The sequence below is a fragment of the Rhipicephalus sanguineus genome, chromosome 2 (assembly GCF_013339695.2).
Source record: "Rhipicephalus sanguineus isolate Rsan-2018 chromosome 2, BIME_Rsan_1.4, whole genome shotgun sequence".
In the NCBI taxonomy this organism is placed as follows: domain Eukaryota; kingdom Metazoa; phylum Arthropoda; class Arachnida; order Ixodida; family Ixodidae; genus Rhipicephalus; species Rhipicephalus sanguineus.
The window spans coordinates 230,494,506-230,512,713 of NC_051177.1; the positions used below are offsets into that span (position 1 = coordinate 230,494,506).

Here is an 18,208-nt window from a genome sequence, read left to right on the forward strand (position 1 = left end):
GTCCTGGTACGACGCGAGAAGGGCACGAAGGGCGTTCGCATGTTCGGCCGGGAGGTCAGAGGCGATCATTTTCGTCATGCTTTCTGATGAATTTGGATCCAAATCAGGACTGGCCGGCAATTGTGTATCCCCTGTTAAAGCGGAAATGTTGTAGTCGCAGGCCGGGGCAAGGGTTGCAAGGGAGATACCTTGGGGTAGCACCTGAGGGCATAGTCCAAAATGGACGATAGGGAGACATGCGGCATTGGGCATTGGCGTGAATACGGATGACGGTGTGTGGGAACGTGGCATTTTGCGAGCAGAGGACGGTAGCGTTGGGCGACACGACGTAATCTCCGTCGGCCACGGGTGGATCGGGAGAGACGTCAATGTGCGTAACGGCCAGAGAGGGGACGCGAACGAAATCGGCAGAACACAGCTTGCTCGGCGCAGGATCAGAAGGCTCAATGGCATAGGGTAAGGCGAGTTGGACGACACCCGTGGCACAGTCGATAAGAGCTGAATGGGACGACACAAAATCAAGTCCTAAGATAACTTCATGCGGGCATTGCTCCAATACGTAGAACAAAACAGAAGTATGGCGCCCAGCAACAGTGACGCGTGCAGTACACATCCCAGTGACGACTGGAGTTGCACCATTGGCTGCGCGGACTACAGCGATCCGAGCAGGAGTGAGCACCTTCTTTATGCGAGCACGGAGGTTCGAGTTTATAATAGATACGTGAGCGCCAGTGTCGATGAGTGCAATAACAGGTGCGCCGTCGCATCTACTTTGAGCAGGTTGTTGTGTCCAGGTAGTGTAACCAGAGGAATTTCGGGTCGGCTCGTCAAGGCAGGCTCACCTCCAGGAGCTGCGCCCGTTAGTTTTCCGAGGAGCGGCGGGAGTAGAAGGGGGAAGGTGAGCGACGACGCAGAGGAGAGCGGGACAGGCGACTGGACGGCGAAGGGGAGCGGTGTGGTCTTGCGGGCGATGAGGGTGTAGCGGCGTCGTCTTCAAGGGGCGCAGGCAGGCGGGAACTACCAGGTGAACGTCGGGTGTTGGAATAGGTCGGCCAAGGCTGTGAGTTCCAGGAACTGCGACAGTGGCGAGAAATGTGGCCGACGCGTCCGCAGCAGAAGCAGATGGTCCTGTCATCGGAGGTTCGCCATTCCGCCGAGTTCCGCTAACGAGGACGGGCGTACGAGTTTCGGGGCAGATCAGGTGGGGCGGGTGGACGGTAGTCGGGTCTGTTCACTGGGCAGAGCGTCTGGATTGCTGCGTTGGCGAGCTCCTGGCGTACAACGGTCTGGATGAGGGAAATCGTGTGTGAATCGCCGGGGTCACGAGCTGGCGCAGGGACCGGAGATGCAGCTTCAATTTCGCGACGGACGAGGCGTACAATATTCTCAGCTGCAGCAGGAGCAGGTGGTGGACGGATGTCCTCGCAAGTAGACGTCGCAGCCGTGTTGGGAAGACGTGAAAAATGTGGCCTAATCCGACGACTTTTCGCTTCTTCAATGCGTCGGCATTCATTAATGACGTCGTCCACTGTCAACGAGTTGCGGAAAACCAGGAGAGTGAACGCATCATCCGCGATTCCTTTGAGGATATGCGCGACCTTTTCAGCCTCGGCCATCCTGTCGTGAACTTTGCGGCGGAGCGCGAGTACATCTTGAATGTACGTTATGTAGGACTCTGTGCAGGTCTGAAGTCCGCACGCGAGTTCTTTCTGTGCAGCGCGACGGCGCCCAATGGGCTTGCCGAACAGATCAATGAGTTTTTGTTTGCACACGTCCCAACTCGTGATCTCTTGCTCGTGGTTGCAGAACCAAACTTTCGCTGTGCCCTCAAGGTAAACTAGAATATTGGCCAGCATGAGCGTCGGGTCCCAGTAGTAGAGTGCGCTCACCCGTTCGTATAGCTGAAGCCAATCCTCGACGTCAGCGTTGTCCGTGCCAGAAAATGTGCCTGGGTCACGCGGTTGTGTCAGGACGACGGTGCGGTTAGTAGCGGCTGGTTGCCGCGCTGTTGGTTGCGGCGTGGTTGGTCGAGGCACGGTCGTTGAGGTTTCCGACTCATCCTCATTCTCGTCGTGAGCAGGCATCGCAGAGGCAGCCAAGGAGCGTCCGCTGCGGAGAAGCATCGTGAATGTTGAAGCTGGGAGAACCCGCACTCTCCACCAAAATGTTACGGGGAGAGAAAGGCGTTGAAGATTATATTTACAAGGTATATACAGAGGACAAAGCCAGGCATACAAAATGGAGCCAAGTCCGCGCGGAATCAGGGAACGTCGTCCTCTTTCATCACGTCTCCCTCTTCATCTTCGGTAGCGCTTCGTAGCAATACTTCCTCGAACTACAGCACAAATATACTTGTACATCATTCTTTACTGACGCCTCAAAGTCCAATACTTCTGTGTCTTACGCAGCAGTTTGTCCATCATTTGCGATTCCGGTATTCTGCACCCTGATTCAAGTATCTTCGTGGCAGAAGCTTACGCGACACTTGCAGCCGTTACACACGTTAAACACCTAAAACTACAAAAGGCAGTTATATACACGGATTACCTAAGCGTGGTAAAAGCTTTAAAAACTCTGAAAACACACAAAAACCCTGTCCTTGTCTCGCTATACTCTCTTTTATGCACGATCTACACACTCGAACAACGTGTAGTGTGCTGGATGCCAGGGCACCGCGAGATTCAAGGCAACGTGTTGGCGGACCAGCTGGCAGCATCTGCCCACGAAAACAGTCCCAATGCATCCATAGCTATTCCCCCACTGCACCTAAAACCCTTCCTCAAAAGAAAGCTCAGGGCATTTTGGTAGAGCACGTGGGATATGCAGACACAAAATAAGCTACACGTTTTCAAACCACATCTCGGTAATTGGCCGCCAGCATCGAAGTCACGCCACACCGAAGTTACACTTATAAGGCTAAGAACAGGAAACACACACAGTACACACTCACACCTTCTCTCCCGGAGGCGATTAGAGGTGTGCGCCGCCGCCGCCGCCTGTTTTTGGTCACGCCGCTCGTGCCGCCGCCAAAGTCCCAAGAGAGATCACGCCGCCGCCACCGCCGCGCAATAATTGCGGCCCGCCGCCGTTAATCTTTTGTTTAATTTCGAAAGGGGAATCTCGAAATAAAATACAGTACTTCGCCGGAGGAGCTCTTCTCGATGTGTCCATGTAATGAACTCTCAATTTCATCATCATCATCATCATCATCAGCCTGTCTACGCCCACTGCAGGGCAAAGGCCTCTCCCATGTTCCGCCAATCAACCCGGTCCTGTGCTTTCTGTTGCCACGTTATACCTGCAAACTTCTTAATCTCATCTACCCCCCTAATTTTCTGTCTTCCCCTCACGCGTTTGCCCTCTCTTGGAATCCAGTCAGTTACCCTCAATGACCACCGGTTATCCTGCCGACGTGCTACGTGGCCGGCCCATATCCATTTCTTCTTCTTAATTTCAACTATGATATCCTTAACCCCCGTTTGTTCCCTGACCCACTCTGCTCTCTTCCTGTCTCTTAAGGTTACAGCTATCATTTTCCTTTCCTCAATTTCAGCGGCCGCTGAATAGCGGGAGGTCGGCGAGAAGCGCGCCCCCTGTTTCCGGTTCTTGTTCTGCAGCGCCATCATGACATCACGAAGATTAAAAACACTCTTGACACAAATTATAGGAACGGAATGCGCTTCAATGCAACGAACGCAGCACTCAGAGATCCGGTTTTCGGTGCACATGTCTTTTGATCGTGTTAGCCATCGACTTAGGTTAATGCGGCCGCTCGTCTAACGCAGCTGTGAGGTCGGTACGCATTCCCTGCATCGTTCTGAAACATCTGGGACACATTCATATGCAAATTCAGAAGTGAATAGTTCCTGTTTCTGTGCATTTTGTCCACTCTCTTCTTACGCTAGGAATGTGCTGGCGGATTCGGTGCGGCGACGTGGTCAAGAGCGAGGTGGCATCACGGCTCACCGTTTTTAGATGCGAAGTATCTTAAGGCGGAGCTCAATCCGGTGGTGGTGGTGTGCGGCGTGACCACCCTTACTGCGCATGCGCATACCCTCTCCACACACCTCCTCTCCACTTCCCCTCTCCACTCGCCCTCTCCCTGCCCCTCTCCTCTTTCCCTCTTCCACTCCCCCTTTTCCATACCCCTCTCCACTTCCCCTCTCCCCTCCTCCTTTCCACTCTTCCTCTGAAACGCGGACTAGACATGCCGAAATTCTCTCCTGCGCAACGCCGCGATGAGCTCGAGCGCATGCGCGTCCCCTCCCCTTCTCTCTCCACTCCTACGCTGCCCCCCTCTCGCCCGCCTGTCGACCGCGTTCCCCGCTCGCCCTGTGAGAATTAACGGCCAGGCTAGATGAAAGATATAACGCGCGTAGCGTCCCTCTTCGCGTTCCACGACGCGAGGTCGGTAGCATGCCCAACGAACGCCAACGGAACGCAATCGTGCAAGTGCTCCGGCTTCGCATCGCGTCATGGTCCCCTTTAGCGGGAGATGGTGTAATTTTTCGAATCACTGAATGCGCTCTGCGGAAATGGACTGTGGACATCTCCTTTGGATGAACGCATAGAGAAAAGCTCCCCAGAAGTTGTAGTATCTTTTTCTCCTCCAGAAAATACACGACTACTGCGTCCTCCAGCCTTAAAGGGCGACTACCCAATTCGCTGGATAGCACATTCTTGTAGTCTTGGACCTAGTACACTTTGCATAAATAAATAAAATAGATAAGTAATATATATATCTCGGTGCGTTAGTACACTTTTTTCCTTTTAATCTTACTCGAGTAAATCGATAAATAAATACAGAAGTAAAGAGAACGGCAAACTCACAATATAGCTCACCTAGGTATTCATGTTAAGAAGACATAACGTGGAAACACGGACATAAGAGAAAAGTCGACAGAGAGAACAGCTATATGTCACGTAGACCACTACTCGCACTTGATTTATAGGTATGGCTTCTTACGCGTAAATGCGCAGATAAATATTCGTGTCTACCTCCGTTTCCGCCGCTGTCTGATTTTTCAGTTGTTAGCGGCGTTTCTAGTGTCTTGCCGACTCTGCTGTTTCAGTGTTTGCACGCCCTGTTTTTGTAAAGGCCCGTAACAGCCTCTGAAAATACAACAAAAAAACAAAAACAACGGGCGCATTATTCTCTCTTGGCGTTTCTTGTCTTTTTGTGCACTTCGTGATTCCAGAGCAGTGGATGACGTGACATCATCAGTGTACCTACTCTCGACTGGTCCATATAGGAAAAATAACAGTTGTGAATTGTCTCCCATACTGCTTCGCTATGCAGCCGCTCACCCGCTCTTCCTTCTCTCGCACGACTATCGTGCGCGATTAACTGATTTCGGTCTATTTGGTGCGTTTGCGACCGCGCATGCAGAGATAACAGACTGGAGCCGACAAGCGCGACATCATGATAAGTTCAACGCTTAGTGCTGACATTTTACGCGTGCTTTATGAAGAAATAAGTGGCGAGGAGATGCCCTTGTAAGAAGGGTATTGAAGGCGAGAACGAAACCAATGGAAAAGGCGCCGGATTATATGATTCTTCCAACGGACGCACTCTTTACAGCGGAGACGATGCAGCTTTCCAGGAAAAAGGCGAGGCCGCTTCGACGGTTTTTTGCATATATTTTATTGCGTTAGCAATTGTATGGACACTCATGACAGGTTTTTACCGTCACCATGATGTCCGTATAAACTCTAAATCGATAACATCGCTCCGTGCATTGTATGTTCTACCCGCGAGTAAACGTTCGCGAACGTTGTCAAGGAACATGTGTAAAGCAGAGATGAAACAAGCTGGCCATCTCCGTCACACGGAATAACATCAACACGCGTGCGAGGCCTGCCCGAGATTGAAACGCCCCGCTCGTCATTTGCTGAGCGAATGAGCAGGAAGGGATGTCTGGGGAATGGGACTGCGTAACTCGAGCAACAACTGTGAACTTTGACTATAAGAGCGCGGTCGAGAGCGCTGGCACGGCGCTATTTCGGCAGACATACCCCAGCGAACGGCTTGTATACCTTATACGCACTGTGAGTGCTGTGATCTCACTGCTTCGCGCTCGGACCACTGATACGACAAACTGACCGAAAACCGCTTCTCTTCCGGGAGCGGCCGTATTGCCATACACCAGCGTCTTGTAGAGTTAAGTGACATCGGAGCAAAAAGAGTTAGCTGCTAGCCCTCTGTTACGTTGTGGTTTCTGTTTCGCACAACGTGCAGGTTCTTTGTTTACTCGGAATGTCCGAGGCGTCACCTCAAGACACTCCCCAAGAGGACGAGACCGCTGGCAACCAACATTTAATACCAACACTAAAACCTGAACACAGAACACTAACAAAGACAGAAGAGTACATTACAGAAATAACTGACTATACGACTGAGGTCAAGTCACTATGAGCCAATAAGCTACATGCTTAGTTCCTAATCATTCAGTCCCTAGCATATAGTTGGTCGCGGGGAGGAGTGAAGGCGCGGTGCTGGTCTCACCAAGGTGTCACGGAGATGTCACGGAGCGAAGTACCGCAGCCGGTGAGGGACGCCGTTGCCGTCGGTGCCGAGCAGCTCGATGACGTCAGGTTGACACTGGAGTCGAAGCGCCAACTGCGAAGATGTGTTCCGGCCGGACAGCCTCGTCCGAGCTCGATCCCAAAGCCCGACTGCTTGGACCTGTCCACGGGCACAGGAACGTTGGCCCAGGAGCAGCACGCGAGCGACCCACAGCCAAGAACAGCAGGTACCCAGTAGGTCGCTCAGGACACGGGTCGACGAAGGTAGACGCCCGTGGCTCGGGTCCGAAACCCGACGGCCAAGACGCGTGGCCCGTCTTCCTGGCTGCTTCCCAGCTACTCTTCGCCTCGCTTCCTTCTCTCTTCACGTGCCTCGGAACGATAGCCGTGGTTTCCTCCAATTGGCGTTTCATTTATTAGGGGCGAAGCTCCTTAAGGCGGCACCCGTTCGTCCCTCGTAGTCGTCGTGGTCGTAGTAGTGAGTAACAAGTCTTACGCTTTGACCTCCAAGGTGGTGCCGGTGGGAGATTTCTCCTGTGCGTTGTTGAACAATAAAAAATTCGCAGCGTGCGCGTTAACTAAAAGCCGAATTCTTCTGTCTCTCATTCCCCATTAGCAGCCATTGGTATGTTCCAGTAGGAAATGTTAGTAGAAGTAGAAGTGTAAGTGTTAGCTAAAAGCCGACTTCTTCTGTCTCTCATTGCCATTAGCAGCCATTGTTTACCTCCAAGGTAGTGCCTGGTGAGATTTCTCCTGTGCGTGATTAAACAATAAAAATTTTGTTCAAAACGCCGTTGATTGATGAAATAAACCAACGAAAGACGCCAGATGTTTTGCAAAAGCAGAACGAAAGAACGCCAGATGTTTTTCTTAAAATGTAGTAGTAGTAGTTGCATGTAGCCACCTCGCCCGATCGTCAACGGGCGAGGTGGACCGGCAACGGCGCGAGGACCCTGCCGTACGAGAGTTAAATCACACTAAAAGACATACTTTGCGGGCGATACACTCTAGTGAGCTTTCAACTTTTCGTCTTAATGTACATGATAAAGAAATTATTTCTACGAAAAACGCAAGGCACACCTTGAGCAATATGTTCGGTTTTGGGACGCTAAATGGAACCATGAGGCGATGCGAAGGCGGAGAACTTGCACGATCGCGTTCCGTTGGCTTTCGTTGGGCATGCTACCGACCTCGCGTCGTGGAACGCGCGTCCTGTCTTCCCTCTAGCCTTGCCTTTAATTCGCACAGGGCGAGCGGGGAATGCGGTCGCTCTTGGCGCTCTTTCGCTCGGGAGCGGACTTCTTCCTTGCATTTCACCGATCACAAGTGATAATGAAGGGACCACGTAAACCAACAGTACAATAAAAGTTTGATGTTTAATATATACACGATGTTTCACACTCTTTATATTATGTACTGGGCGCATTTCACGGAAGAGTTTCACGGTTTACAGATGATTCCCTCCGTAGCTTCGCCCCACTCATCATCATTCACCCCGTGGATATGCTGTGATTTTTTTGTCCTTTTCTTGTTTCGCGCCCGTGCCAGTTTCTTCTTCTTTATCTTCTCCCATCGTTTCACGGCGCGCACTTTAAAATCCCGCGCACTTCACCACAGAAGCCCCCCTTTCATTTAGTTTTTTTCCCCCAAAAAAAACACTGCCGATAAGTGCGCGTTTTGTACTGCAACACACTATCCATGTCCACCGCACAGTTCACTACAAAACGTCCAAATGTCCACTACGATGGCCACTATACAGTCTTTACTAACGCACTTCTTTACCATAATATTTTCATTAAACCTAAATGTATTACAAATCAACAGTTCGCTAAACAGTCAAAGAGCTACACGACATGTTCAACTCGCCACTTCACATGCAAGTCCATAACAAGCAGAATATGTACAAGAAATATACATGTTAAGTCTGGGGCCGATAGTCAAAATCCAGAAAAGCCACCGGTTATTCACTGCTACGCTCACGTAATTGCGTCCCAAATGAGACGAATGACATTGGCCTTCGGTTTGCCGCAAAGCACCGGAGACGCTTGGCAGCGTTTGCCCCCAGACATCTGTCTGCGAATCTCGATGACGTTCTGACGTCCTGCTGACCTGATGGCCCAAAACCAGCAAACATCCCAATCCAAGTGATCGTGTTGCTTCCACGCGCGCAGAGTGAAGAGCGTGCGAATCACTGCTTTAGGCACGTCGATGTCTTGTCTGGGCCGATCAGCTGGCTGGAAATTCAAGCTCTCAAGGGACCTGCCTTCTGCCTTACAAGACGCCACACCTGACACCTCGATTTCCTTATTGCTGAAAGAGCACTGCATTGGCGCTCTACTAATACCCTCAGTCTCATCAGCCAATTTAGCGGCTGTTTCTTCATCAGTTGTGGCCTTTCCACTTAAGTCACCGCTTGAGGCCATGTCATCGCATATTGATACTATATGACACCTTATTCTGTCAGCCATGGCTTGTCCTTCCGCACTCTCTTCCAACTCCCTCAGATAAGTTTTATCGCTAACCAGAGAAGTTGGCCTCCCTGTCTTCACATGTTCGTCATTGTCATAATGCACGAACGTGTCAGAATCAGCGGTTGCCAGATCTTGCAGCTGACTTGGCAAACATGTAGTTACCACCTTAGAGTTCATTCTACGGCATTCGCCGCAATCACCCTCAAGAAGCGTCATTGTTCCTTCAATAGAACTATTCTGAGATTCCTTAGCCTCTTGAAGGCCCGTGCTTTGTCTCCAAGAGGTTGCAAAGCACAACTGAGCGTTAATGGAGCTTCTCTGTTCCATGCTCCCGAAGCCGTACTCTGCTTCGTCGAGCTCAATCTGACCTTTCTTAGATTCTTGGCTACCCACCTCTGTGACATCTTCTAGCTGAGCCCCTGGCTCTAAATAACAGCTATGCCGAAGTTCAAGGCCAAGCTCACATAAAGAGCGTAACTCGCGCCTGCAGACCGCGTTTTGAGAACACGCCTTGAACTCTTCCTCCCTATAGCTATCCAACGATATCTCCTCATGTCTCTCTATTCCTACCGGTGTCCTTTGGATCTCCGCTTGCTTTAGCAGGAGCGTTCTCTGCACTACTTCAAGTTCTAGCTGCGTTTTCAGCGCTTTCTTTATTGCTTCTCGTTCTGCAGCCCTCTGCTCAAGCACTCGGATTTCTCGCTCCTCAAACCAAGCTCTCAACTCCGCGCCCTCTAAACCCACGCGTAATGCCAAGGCTGCTAATTCTTCCATGCTTTGACCGCAAAACAATGTTTACAAACGGCCTCGTCCTGTCGCGGACGCCAATGTTACGTTGTGGTTTCTGTTTCGCACAACGTGCAGATTCTTTGTTTACTCGGAATGTCCGAGGCGTCACCTCAAGACACTCCCCAAGAGGACGAGACCGCTGGCAACCAACATTTAATACCAACACTAAAACCTGAACACAGAACACTAACAAAGACAGAAGAGTACATTACAGAAATAACTGACTATACGACTGAGGTCAAGTCACTATGAGCCAATAAGCTACATGCTTAGTTCCTAATCATTCAGTCCCTAGCATATAGTTGGTCGCGGGGAGGAGTGAAGGCGCGGTGCTGGTCTCACCAAGGTGTCACGGAGATGTCACGGAGCGAAGTACCGCAGCCGGTGAGGGACGCCGTTGCCGTCGGTGCCGAGCAGCTCGATGACGTCAGGTTGACACTGGAGTCGAAGCGCCAACTGCGAAGATGTGTTCCGGCCGGACAGCCTCGTCCGAGCTCGATCCCAAAGCCCGACTGCTTGGACCTGTCCACGGGCACAGGAACGTTGGCCCAGGAGCAGCACGCGAGCGACCCACAGCCAAGAACAGCAGGTACCCAGTAGGTCGCTCAGGACACGGGTCGACGAAGGTAGACGCCCGTGGCTCGGGTCCGAAACCCGACGGCCAAGACGCGTGGCCCGTCTTCCTGGCTGCTTCCCAGCTACTCTTCGCCTCGCTTCCTTATCTCTTCACGTGCCTCGGAACGATAGCCGTGGTTTCCTCCAATTGGCGTTTCATTTATTTGTCCTTTCCTTGTTTCGCGCCCGTGCCAGTTTCTTCTTCTTTATCTTCTCCCATCGTTTCACGGCGCGCACTTTAAAATCCTGCGCACTTCACCACACCCTCGTTCATGTAACATTACGGCGTGTTCTTATCGCATTCACTGCTGCGCCCTCCTCCCACCCCGATGAACCCTGCGCCGTTCATGCGCCGCCGCCGGTGTTTTTGGGTCCGGCGCACATGTCTAGTGGCGATCCACCTTTGTGTGAGAGATGTGGTGCAGCGCTACTGTGCTTCACATTTTAATACAGAGTAAAGAATTAAACAAATTCAGAAAACAACCCTTTCTATTACCCTACCGACAAAAACTACCATTACACCCATCAATGTTCATCGGTAGGGAACCCGTTTTTAAACATGAGTCACTATTCGCGTTTTTAAAAGAAGTTCATAACTCATATAATATACCAAGGCAAACCGTAGCACGACCTCTGAAAAGAGGTTGTTGCTACGGTAGGTGCAATACAGAATGCACCTGCCTCCCTGCCTTTGGCATCAAAGGCTTCAAGGAGGCATTCGTGCTAGTTCCCCATCTCTCACCTGTACATACCATGCTCACTTGTAATTCATTTCACACGCAGAGATCACATCACGTATCACTGCCATAATATTAGATCGAATCCCAGCCGCGGGGGCTGCATTTTCGATGGAGGCGGAAATGTTTGAGGCCCGTGCACTTAGATTTAGGACAGGAAATTTTGAACAGCGGATCAAGCAGCATGTCAATGACGTCAACAAGAAAAACGTTTCCTCGAATGCCTTGGCCGAGCACGCTGAAAACTTGAGCCACCACATTGATTTCGATGACGCCACGATCTTGGAAAAGGAGAAAAAACTGTCTGCAAGACACCATTTAGAATCCATCGTGATTCAAACGACGGATCATACCTTGAACCGAAATGACGGAACGCTCCCTCTTATCTACAGCCGCTGCTTACGTCATATTTTAAAGCCCTCATAACCATCGCTTCACTCGTCGTCGCTTTTATTGTGAACAAGGCTCCCGTCAGGGGAGCCGAAACGTCTTTTTCCGCATTTTATTTCTTGGTCGGTGTCCTGCTTTTATTCTATCACGTTAAAGAACCCTTTTACGCTTCTTAATAGCGCCTGATTTTAGCCCTCTATACAGCCATATTACACCCTGTCATCGAAATCATTGGTCATCGTCAACACAGCACAAAAGACATGGCGCTCCTTGGCCACCCATGGCCCTTGCGCCACAAAACCCCACCAATCATCATCATCATCTATCTATCCGCCTACGTCTGGGTGCTTTCATGATCGCCTCCTTAACTTGGGGTAGACCAAAATTGCGTGGGAGGGCAAGAGAATTTGACGAATATGGCTGTCGGGTCATGACATGAATAACGTGAAAATCCTGACGCGTACCTCGTCAAACCCTTTCCTCCAGACACGTGTTGCACATACCCGTTTACCACGCGCCGCGGTGTACGGGTATGCGCCACAGGTGATTGACAGTTTATATCTACCCAGGAACGTCGAGAACACACATCGGTAATTTAAATGCCAGATCGTTAAGAAAAAGCGACATCGGCATCGTTGACCCGACGAATGGAAGGAATAAAAGTTAGGATGCCAGCAGGAATTGAACCCAAGCTTTCTGCGTGGCAATCAGGTATTCTACCACAGAGCCACGCCAGGTCTACAAACTGATTTGGAAAAACAGCCTGTGCAGGCGTAATGTCGGCGCAACGTCATTTGTGGTTGTGGTGGTGGCTATATAATTTTACAAGAAAGCAATAAACACTATACATACGTATTCCTACGATACAAGCGTCCTGTCAGATTAACTTCTGTGGTTCCAGTGTTGGCTCCGCTTTTATAGCAGTCTAATAAACATTGCATTTGTATTCCTATAATTCAGCAAGCTATACTGAAGCATTGCTCGACCCCGAAGGAAAACATTAATGAAAGTTACCTATGATATTAACATGATTGCACCATAAAGTGCACTTACTTTCGATAATACTGACGTATGTACTCTAACGTGAGGGCTAACCTTACGTCGCACCATCAGTTACCCTTTAAAACGCCAATGTTGTCGACGTGCCTGGTAAGCCCACGATGTGCACACAGCTACTACACCCACAAGAACATGTCGATCCACCTCGTAACGCTTGGCTCAAAGCCATAACATACAGCATAGAAGTATTCCCCGACTGCTTCGCATGAAACCGATTCCCACAACGCGTGGGATGTGGCGAATTTTTTTATTATGAAAACTACGCAATGGCCAGGCGTTCTTTTTAATTATGAAAAGTACGCAATGCCCACACGAAAATATATAGGTGGCGTAACCACGTGACAAAAGTCACGTGGTTTTGCCACCTATATATTTTCGTGCTGTGCACAATAAACCTAGTTGGAAGTTAGCGCTCCTCTTCGTTTACATTTTGTCTTTGTCCTGATTTCGCGCTATAACAATTGTGGTGACCTACCAACTAGCCCAAGCCGCCATCCTTCTAAGTTGCATGGTACGTGCATACGAAGCTGTCTGACGTGCGCTCGTTTGGATCTTGCTCGGTGTGTCAACTCACAACACACGTGGACTCTTGCCTTGGGCATGACGCGCCGTACGTAACCTGCCCCGAAGGTGTCGTGTTTTTCGTGGCAGCGTCGTTCATGCGGGAGGGCAATAAACTTTTGTTGTTGTTATCGGACTATCTGGTGTTTGTATTGCGTGGTGCGCGCGCGCTGCATGCTAGTTGTGTGCGCACTGGAATTAAAATGTTACGTTCAAAATCGCGTATAAAATACTGCAGTGTCCTCTTTTCGACGTAAAGTTACCGCAAATATGCGCACGTTGGCGTTGCGCTGAATAGCTACTAAACAGGCTATTAAAACCGTGCAGTGCCACACGAACAGCTAATCGCCAGTTGATCGGGAAACCTGGCACGAGAAAGGAAAACAAAGGTCTTACGCCCAGCATTCTCGTCAACAACCTATGTTTAACCTACTAATTACATGACATAAACGAGGGATAAATCACTGCTAGGTGAGTTCGCATACGATGCTGCAGGCGCTGAATGTTTCTGATTACGGCACGTAACGGTACTTCTGGGCTCTTTTACAACAACGCTTCTCGATAAATTTTAGCACGCAGCTCTCGGGTATGCGACGTACGAACAGCCAGGTAAATGGGCGCTTACAACATTGCACTGCATACAAACCACACAATATACGCTAAATAAATCCCGGGACTACAAATCTTCGGAGAAGCGAACCAGCGCGGAGAGGGGGCGTCTGCTCTTTTGTTTGCCCCATACTGGTCTGCTTTCCCCATAAACTTGACGTCACTTCCGCCACACTTTTCGCAATGCATTGGCATACGATAGGGTCCTCTCCTGAGGTTTCCTTCCTCCATGCTCGCTGTGTTCCTCTGCTCCGCTACAGGCTGGAGACACTGCTTTTGTGGGCGCCATCTTGGTTCAAACGTTCCCGTACTCTCGCACTACATGGCATGCAGGGATGGAGCGCTTTCAGTAAAATGCGCAGAAATTTAGCTCAGTTAATCCCTTCTGACGGTAGGGCTTGCCCATATATTATTGGTAATCCAACGCGAAACATTTCATGTAGAATCAAAGGCACTTTTCGGGTATTTATCGCTCTATGTATTTAACTGGCCGCCTAGGTCCTTGCGCTCCGGCGGCCATTTTATTAACTTGGCGTATACCAAAATTGGCATGGCACAAAGAAACTGTATGACGAACATAAATTACTGGTCACAACATGAAAAACATGTCAGGCATGCCATGTACGCCATGAAATGCATGACCCACTTATGATGCTGTAGTGGCCGTTTTATTAACTTGATGTATACGAAAATTGGTTATCTCGTGGTTAGCTTCGCGATGGCATGTCTGAGCTTCGAGTAGTTTTGGCGCGAGTGGGTATGTGACCAACTTCACACGGGTTTGTCAGTGATGCTTTGGTCGGGTCAGTCGAAATCACCTTAATCGGGCCTAATCTGGATTGGCTTAATCTGGCCAAACTCAGTCATAAAACTGGCTAGGCAATCTTAACTTACCCAAACTGACTTGTTCAGGATTTACTCAGTGCGGATTAGCATAATCCGCGCTAATCGAGATTGGCTTAATGTGACCATACTCAGTCATCAACCTGGCTACGCATTCTCAATTACTCAACATTGACTTGTTGAAGATTAGCTTAATCTGGATGAGCTAGTCCGGGATAATCCAGGCTGGCCTAATTGGTCGATTCTTAGTCGTCCAACAGGCAGGCATTGTCAAATTACTCAAAATTTACTTATTCAGGGTTACCTTAACCCGGATTAGCTTAATCTGGATTAGCTAGTCCGGGATAATTCAGATTGGCTTAATTTGTCTATTCTCAGTCGTGCAACAGGCACGGCATTGTGAAATTACTCAAAATTTACTTATTCAGGGTTACCTTAACCCGGATTAGCTTAATCTGGATGCCTGCAGACGCCTTCGTTACTCGCGCATTTCGACGAATACTCCCAAACAGAAGTACACACCGAGGCAAGCAGTGTAGGACTCGGCGCCATTCTTGTGCAGAGGATTGATGGATTGGAAAGGGTAATCAGCTATGCTAGCCGGTCGCTATCAAAGGCTGAAGCCAAATATTCTACGACAGAAAAGGAGTGCCTTGCCATAATATGGACCACATCAAAGTTTCACCCCTACCTTTAGGGCAGGCCCTTCAAAGTTGTGAGCGACGACCACGCCCTGTGTTGGCTAGCTAACTTGAAGGACCCTTCAGGTCGTCTCGCACGATGGAGCTTGAGACTTCAAGAATTCGACATTACTGCCGTTTAAAAGTCAGGAAGAAAAAAACACTGACGCTGACTGCCTGTCTCGTGCCCCCGTGGACCCGCCGCCGCAAGACGACCAGGATGATGACTACTTCTTGAGAACCATAAGTGCCGACGACTTCGCTGAGCAACAACGATCCAACCCGGAACTCAGGGGCCTTGTGGAATACCTGGAGGGCAAGACTGCCGTCGTTCCGAAAGTATTTAAGCGAGCTCTGGCGTCGTTTTTCTTACGCAACGGCGTTCTTCAAAAAAAGAGAACCACTTCGAGTCAAGTACCTTCTCGTGGTGCCTTTACAATTGTGACCAGAAGTCATCCAGGCCCTGCACGACGACCCGACCGCAGGACACCTCGGTGTTTCCCAAGCGCTGGCAAAAATACAGGAAAAGTGCTACTGGCCGCGCCTCTCCGCCGACGTCACTCACTACATAAGGACACACCGAGACTGTCAGCGACGCAAAACACCGCTAACAAGACCAGCGGGCTATCTTCATCCGATCGAGCCACCTCGGCAACCGTTCCAGCAGATCGGGATGGACCTCCTGGGGCCGTTCCCAACGTCGACTAGCGGTAATAAGTGGATCGTCGTAGCTAACGACTGCCTGACCCGCTACGCCGAAACTCGGGCCCTGCCCAAAGGCAGTGCCGCCGAGGTAGCCAAGTTCTTCGTTGAGAACGTCGTCCTACGTCATGGCGTCCCAGAGGTCCTGATCACGGACAGAGGTACCGCCTTTACTGCAGACCTAACTCAAGCGATTCTGAGATACAGCCAGACAAGCCACCGCCGGACCAGCGGCTACCACCCACAGACCAATGGCCTCACCGAACGTCTAAATGAGACCATCGCCGACATGCTGACCATGTACGTCGACGTCGAACACAACCGTGACCTTGGCATATCACGCGTCCGTGCAAGAAACGACGCAGATGACGCCATACAAGTTGGCCTACGGAGGGAGCCCGGCAACGACGCTCGACGCTATGCTTCCCAATATCACCGACGAAGAAAACCTCGACGTCACTGTCTCCCTTCAGCGCGCCGACGAAGCCATACAGCTCGCCCGTGTACACATACAGAGCCAGCAAAAGATAGACAGCCGTCGTGAGAACCTTCGACGACGCCACGTAGAATCACAGCCCGGTGACCGTGTCTGGGTCTTAACACTGATACGCCGACGTGGACTCAGCGAAAAACTTCTTGGGCGATACTTCGGCCATACAAAGTGCTTCGACGTCTCGGCGCTCTAGAATACGAGGTTATCGCTCGTGTCGTGCGTCTTAAGCTGTTCTATGCGGGTTAAGCAACCTCATGCCTCCAGTGCTTGCTTTATTATTGTTCAATTGTATTGCATACATGTGTTAAATTCCATGTTCTGTTTTGAGCACCGGGGCGATCCTTTTTTCAGAGGAGGGTATTGTCACGCGTGTTTATTGCTTTATTTTGATGTGTTCGGGCTTCACCCTCAAAGACTGTTAGCAACGCTCGGTACAGAACGCGCCGCAATGCTTTAGAAACTTCGCGATTGTTTGAGATTTTTCTGTTGAGTTTACGCGCAGGACTCGAATACTCAAGTTTATTCGAGAGCTTACTCAAGCACCAGCGATGAGGCTCGAACGTTCTATGCCGCATGTGTAAATGCTGACGCACCTTACCGCAGATAACATCACTCGACGGCCGACGACTGCTCTCGCCGCAATAAGTGTACAGCGTGAATCGCTTGTACGTTGGCTTTTCATTTTCCGCGCACCAGCTCACCCAAATAAAGTTTCGTTTTGAGCACACCTACTGCTGCCTTCGTCAATGTCACGACCAACATATCGATTTCTTTTCTTTTCTTGACTTTCATATGCAGCATCGAGACGATGCTTCTTTTGAGGAGACGGAGTAATGCTATATGCCATCATGTATGAGACATCCGCGGCGGCACGTACACTCGTGGGGTAGAATAAAAGGTTGCTGTATCTGGTTTCGGAAAGGACGTGTACTCCAAGGTGTAACGGTTGAGGGTCGTACTTTGGGAGCTAAAATGCATGCGCCCTGCACCTGCGCCAGTAATTTCACGGCTGAAACCAGAGACAGTCCACGTCTTTCTCGAAATTAGATTATGGGACACATCGTAATGGGGTACCCCAATTAATTTATACCAACTGTGGTTCTTTAAAGGCCAACTCCGGCGATTTTTTGGCCATGTCAAAGTAATGGTGCTTTTATGTTCCTGAGACGATCCTGTCCCGGGCCTGATAGCAGAAATACTCGGCAAATTGGAGAATAATTTTAAATAAGCAAAAACGCGCAACACCGAAACCGAAACACAACCGAGTGTACTGTCTACGTATGACGTAGACGTTGTTACGAACGAACCGGACGTCGTGCAAGGCATGTCGGTCACGCCGGCGCGGAGTATGAAAACTGTGACAGCCGGGACGAACAGGCGCACAGTGGAGAGGTGAGCACGCCGCGCATCAGCTGTAATGTCTGCGACTGACAGTGCCGCGTCTGATGCTGACAGTGTCTCGGCCAGCACAGCAGACGCTCGCTGTAGCGGCCGAAGTTAGCGGTGCCCTCGGCTGCGTCACTTCCGCCGCCTTCCCAATACTGACGTCACAGACGCAATGTTGCCAATAATTGTGGGAAGCCAGGAGCGCCTTTGCAGACAATCTTTAAAATTCATTTGCAAACAATGTGCGCATGACTCAAGCCTGTAATTTGGCATAAATGACGGAAACGTGCTAAGGAACGTATCCAGCGAATTTCATTGAGATCCATCGACCTCGAAAAATCGCCGGAG

The 18,208-nt window shown here is 50.2% G+C and overlaps 1 protein-coding gene across 1 annotated transcript in view; it reads left to right on the forward strand.

Moving 5' to 3' along the window:
- LOC119382283 (CRISP/Allergen/PR-1-like) overlaps positions 1–18,208 on the forward strand; it is a 443,882-nt gene that overhangs the window by 311,547 nt on the left and 114,127 nt on the right. The gene's annotated exons all lie outside the window — the stretch shown is intronic.